This window comes from Petaurus breviceps, unplaced genomic scaffold (assembly GCF_028583685.1).
Source record: "Petaurus breviceps papuanus isolate PSGF00001 unplaced genomic scaffold, PetGlider_PUasm1.0 90779, whole genome shotgun sequence".
Classification (NCBI taxonomy): Eukaryota; Metazoa; Chordata; class Mammalia; order Diprotodontia; family Petauridae; genus Petaurus; species Petaurus breviceps.
In genome coordinates this window covers 1,820,025-1,826,024 of record NW_027187344.1, presented here as the reverse complement: position 1 = coordinate 1,826,024, position 6,000 = coordinate 1,820,025, and the positions used below count along the sequence as shown (strand labels likewise).

At 40.2% G+C, this 6,000-nt stretch overlaps 1 long non-coding RNA gene across 1 annotated transcript in view; it reads right to left on the bottom strand.

Moving 5' to 3' along the window:
* Positions 1–451: 451 nt before the first annotated feature.
* LOC138147057 (uncharacterized) overlaps positions 452–6,000 on the bottom strand; it is a 42,783-nt gene continuing 37,234 nt past the window's right edge. The window contains exon 3 of the long non-coding RNA XR_011164696.1: positions 452–1,167. This is a non-coding gene — a long non-coding RNA (uncharacterized lncRNA). The remainder of the gene's footprint in view (positions 1,168–6,000) is intronic.

Below are 6,000 nucleotides of genomic sequence, written 5' to 3'. Positions count from 1 at the left end.
CTGACACAAAGCAAGTCTGTGCTAGAAAATTCTATGGCGCTCTCACACCATATGGAGGCAAGATGGGATCTTATATACAGAAAGGTTGTGGGAGGAATCTAGGGAGGGTCTAGAGGAGGAGTTTGGGGAGGGCCTTCAGGAGGAGTCAATGAGGTCAGACTACAGTAAATGAGTGATCAAGGGTGGGAAGTTGCTGGAGGCTACCTGGAGACAACAGACAATGGTGGACTAGACCAATTCAAGGGTGGAACAGATTTGGATATAGATATTTTGGGAGGATGAAGGATGTGATGTTTCTGGACAAAGGAGGGCTAAAGATTTGGCCAAAGCCACAATGAAAGGCCTATGGCCTCAGGCAAATAGGAAGGTTCAATCAGAGTTCAAGGGGGTTCCCAGAGCCTGTACCTCATCATGCCTAGCTGCCATTCATGTCTTTGCTTTTATGATGTTGGCATGTCTGTTTTGTTTTATTTTAATGGGCATTGTGTGATTGTAGAGTAGTTTGAGTGCATGGGATGCTGGAGGGGTTGGGGGTTTGAAATTCAAGGTCATGGGAGGAGAATGGATGTTCCAAAATCAAACTTCGCCAACTTTAGCATGTTTCCGAGGACCCCGCCTTCATTTTCAATGGCCCTGTATAACATTCTCCTCCAGTGTGACATATTCCAATTGAATAAAATCTAAGCCATTTTTTCCTCCATAGTTTGTCCCATTCCTAAAAACAGTTATTGTCTAGATGGAGGGGACAACAAGATGAGATGATGAAAAGTTGTTATAAAGCAGGAAGATTTAAGTCCTCCAAACAGCTCTAATTAAAACTGGCAGCTCTAGCCTCAGAGTAAAGCAGGTTTAACATATGCAATGAATACCTGTTTCCAGATGGAACAAAAGAACAACTATTATCTTCATCAATGCAGTTTGTAAATCACTTGTCTCTTATTAAGAACCTTCATTTTCTTAGAGATGTTGGAGCCCTAGACTGAAGCTTTATCATCTCTGATTTGTTTTTTTTCTTTTTCCTTTCCCACGTGATGCACATCTCCACTTTCCCTCGCTCCACTCCTTCATTCACCATTGATTGGATGAGTCATAAAACCAAATCAAATGCGTTGATAATTGAAGCATCATTGTGAGAACTAGAGCCTTGATGAATGATTACAAGAGAGCCTGGGATGAATAGAGAGAGCAAATTAAAACTGAATCCAGGAAAGCAGAGCTCACCAGAGTTTAGAGATTGTGAAAAAATAACCCTAATTCGAGTGATACAGTAAGATACTTGGCGTCAGGCAATACAATGGCCATGGAGACTTCACCACATAAAATATAATGTTTGCATCACCATGGGTGGCATTAGGCAAGTGGAACATTTTTAGGGAAATTAAAGCTCAAGCTACAATTCTGGCCTGGGGAAGCACTGGAGCAGTAGCAGTTGGCAAAATAAAGTAACCTCAAGGGAGGAAACACAGCCCCTCATTTCTCCGCCTAACACACGATCCAGCATTTCCACGGCTACACACTCCCCATTAAGCTCAGAAAAATCAATTCCAGCAGAAACTTGGCTAAGTATAGAATGTTGTTATTTCACCTCCTCCCCCTTCACATTCCAGAATTTGGCTGGGTGCTAATTAAAGTTTCTACCAGTTGTCCTTCCTCAGTTTGAAGCACAGCATTTCACTCCATTCAACAAACATTCATCCAGTCCATCACATGTACCAGGCATTGTCCTAGGTGACAGGTGGGGAACCTGTGGCCTTGAGGCCACATGTGCCCCTCTAGGTCCTCAAGTGCAGCCCTTTGACTGAATATGTGTCCCTCTAAGTCCTCAAGTGCAGCCCTTTGACTGAATATGTGGCCCTCTAAGTCCTCAAGTGCAGTCCTTTGACTGAATATGCGGCCCTCTAAGTCCTCAAGATTCCTCAAGAATCCAAGATTCAGTCAAAGGGCCACATTTGAGGACCTAGAGGGCCACATGTGTCCTGGAGGACTCCGGTTCCCCACACCTATTAAGCAATGGGGACATGAAGACAATAGTGAAGCAAATTGTACCCTCCTCTAGTTTACTTTCCTTCAGGGGTGGGGGATGTTCTGCTGGAAGAGGAAGCTGTTTGGGGGCAGCTGGTAAAGGTGAGGGTGGGGAGAAGTTGACCTACCAAATTCAAGACATTTTCATCTGTTACTGATGAAACACAGGCCTATCTCAGAAGCATCCTTGCAGTAGAAAGTAGCCCACTAAAAGAATAAATACTCCATGCAGCAAATTGGAATAGAAAATTGACCTGCACCTGCTAACAGAATTGAGCTGTTCGATCAATACACTTTCTCTGTAACAAAACAAAATATATTGCACGAAATGACAGGACCCTGGGGAGAGTTCTTTTCCTTGAATAAGGATGCCAGACCTGGAAACTGAATCCAGTGGGGGTGGGGGTAGGGTGGGGAGTTTATCCAAAGCCAAGTCCCACAGTCAGACAAATGGGAAGGAGATTTAGGCATGCCAATCTTCTACCTCAGCCAGAGGCCAGAGGGACTGCTGGTCTTCTTAAGCTAAATCCAGGCCCATTACCATTGATCAAACAGAATCTTATTCGAAAAGCTTACCTCCATGTTTCCTTGAAATTCAGCAGTTCTGCCAAAGTCTGTGTAGATAACTGATGTTTCCCCTACCCCACCTAAACATTAATACCATCTTACTTAATGTACTATTTTCTTAGTTTTACTCATTGTTCCCAGCTTGTTCTTAATGAACTGATTAGAAAAATGGAATTTCTATCTATGAACTGTGCAGTAAGGTTTCTTGGACAATAATTTTGATACCTCTCACCAATAATTAAAGAGATCCTTTACCTTTGCCATGAGTTTGCTTATTAGCAGTTATGCCACATGAATAGTGACAGTATTTGCTGCCCTCTCCCCTGCCCAACTAGACACAGGATAAGGCATTTCATTGTGGACTTTTGGAAAGATTTCAAAGTCTCACACAATTTTGAAAATTGTGCTGCTGGGGGCAACTAGGTAGTACAATGGAGAGAGCACTGGCCCTAGAATCAGGAGGACCTGAGTTCAAATCCAGCCTCAGACACTTACTAGCTGTGTGATCCTGGGCAAGTCACTTAACCCCAATTTCCTCCAAAAATTTTTTTTTAAAAAGGAAAAGAAAAAAAAATGTGCTCCTGATGTGTTACTAGAGGGTAAGAGCCCTAGATCTGAAGACAAAGAACCTGGGTTTTCATTCTAGTTTTGTTATTTGTGTAATTGTAGACAAATCACTTCTCAGTTATCTATAAAATAAGAGGTTACACTAAATAAGCTCTAAGGTTCCCTGTAGTGCTATATGCTATGATCCAATTGCTTTATGTCACTGTAGAGGTCATTGCCAATAAAGAAGGGACTTATTTCTCCCACTACACTACATCCAGGGTATAGACATTGACTAGAAGGAAACAATGACTTTGTTTCCCACATTATCTGATGCCCAGGGCATTGGCACTAATGAAAAGAGAGCAAACTTGAGGACTACTGGGAAAAAGAATGAGATAAGTATAGGGAAACATCACAGGAGTATCCAGGAATCATGACCTTGACTATGAATGTGGCAGTAGCAATGGCAAGGACATCCCCTTTTGGGCCAGTGACATCAGTAGGTGCAAGCAGGACTAGAACCAAAATGGATGTAAACATCTTCATCAAAGTCCTTCAAATCTACCTATGCTATGTGGACTTCCTTTTTTATTGAATATTTTATTTTTCCCCAACTACATGAAAAAAAAGTTTATTTTTTTAAATGATGAGTTCTATACCCAAAGGGCTATAAAACTGTGCATATGCTTTGATCTAACAATAATACCACTGCTAGGCCAATATCCCAAAGAAATAAAAAAGGAGGGGGGAGGAAAGGACTTAAATGTACAAAAATAATTATAGCAGTTCTTTATGTGATGGGTAAGAATTGGAAATTGAAGGGATGTCCATCAATTGGGAAATGACTAAACAAGCTGTGTATATGATTGCAATGGAATACTATTGTACTATAAGAAATGACAAGCAAGATGATTTCAGAAAAACCTAGAAGACTTGAATGAACTGATGCAAAGTGAAGTGAACAGAACCAGGAGAACATTGTACACAGTGACAGCAATATTGTTCGATGAAGAATTGTAAATGACTTAGCTATTCTCAGTAATATAATGATCCAAGACAATCCCAAAGTACTAATGATGAAGCACACTAAAGAACTGATATTGTTTGAATACAGACCAAAGCATGCTCTTTTTCACCTTCTTTCATTTTCTCTTATTTGAGTCTTCTTGTGCAAAATGACTAATATAGAAATGTTTTACATGATTGTACATATATGACTTATATCTGATTGCTGTCTCAGGGAGGGGGGAGGGATAGAATTTGGAAATCAAAAGTTTAAAAATTGTTTTAATATGTAATTGGGGGGTGGAAATAAAATACATTAAAATTTTTCTTGAGTTCCAAATTCTCTTCCTCCTCCTTTATTGAGAAGGCAAGCAATCTGATATAGTATTATATGCACACACATATTCATTCTTGTAAAACATATTTCCATGATAGTCATGTTGTGAAAGAAAACACAAGCCAAAACAAGAAGAAGAGGAGAAAGAGAAAGAAGAGGAAGGAGAAGAAGAAGGAGGAGGAGAAGTAGGCAGAGGAAGAGAAGGAGGAGAAGAAGAAGAAGAAGAAGAAGAAGAAGAAGAAGAAGAAGAAGAAGAAGAAGAAGAAGAAGAAGAAGAAGAAGAAGAAGAAGAAGAAGGAGGAGGAGGAGGAGGAGGAGGAGGAGGAGGAGGAGGAGGAGGAGGAGGAAGAGGAGGAAGAGAAGAAGAAATAAAGGAAGTTTAAAAAGTATGCTTTGATCTGCATTCTAACTCAATCAGTTCTTTCTCTGAAGATGGATAGCATTTTTCATAAGTCCTTCAGAATTGTCTTGAATCAACATATTGCTGAGAATAGCTAAGTCATTCATAGTTGATCATCAAGCAATATTGCTGTTACTGTATACAATGTTCTCCTAGTTCTGCTCATTTCACTTTGTATCAGCCCATGTTAAATCTTTCTAGGTTTTTCTGAGAGGATTCTGCTCATCATTTATTACAGTACAATACAATCATATTCCACAACTTGTTTAGTCATTCCCCAATGGATGGTTATCTCCTCAATTTCCAATTCTTTGCCACCACTAAATATTTTTGTACAAGTAGGTCCTTTTCCTTTTTTTTTTTTTTTTATCTCTTTGGAATACAGACCTAGTAATGGTATTGCTGGGTCAAATGATCTGGATGGGTAGAATTCATGCCCGTCTTTTTCCAAAGGAAGTACATTAAGAAATGATAAAGCTGGATGTAGGAGGAAGCCAGTCCGGGATTAGAAGAAGTAACTATAGAACTTCCCCCTGGAGCAGTATCACTTGCAAAATCATTTAGGGCTAAGATGTTAACATATGACAAAAAAAGGGAGAATATCAGAAATGTGGAGACATCCTAAACCTTTTGAGTTTAGAAATGAAGAGACTGAAGCCCAGAGAAGGAAATTATCTTACCCAAGGGTGTACTAGTAAATGTTTAACAGCTGACTGAAAACTACAGGACTTACTTTTAAGTTTGATCTGTATTATTCACATTTTTGGTTAACTTTCTTAAGTTTAGACAATAAAACAATAAATGTGCCCCCTGTTTAGCAGTATTTGCTGGTTTCTGAGGTGCGAATGCTCATGCTGAAAATTTAACAAATGACTCTCTGAACTGGCTCCAGCGAGGTCACATTATGAAACACAATCAGAGCCTCAACTAGAACCTTGGTGTCCATTCTCCCAGGCCTCTCTCCACACTACCATGTGGCCCTCCTGACACATTAATGTACAAAAGTAGCTGGAGATTTTAAGACCGTTTCCCACAGAGTAGACAGAAATTCAGAGCACCTCATACCAAAGAACAGAGGGGTTCTTTCCCTGAGAGTTTGCTGGCTTTGGGGGTCAAAAAG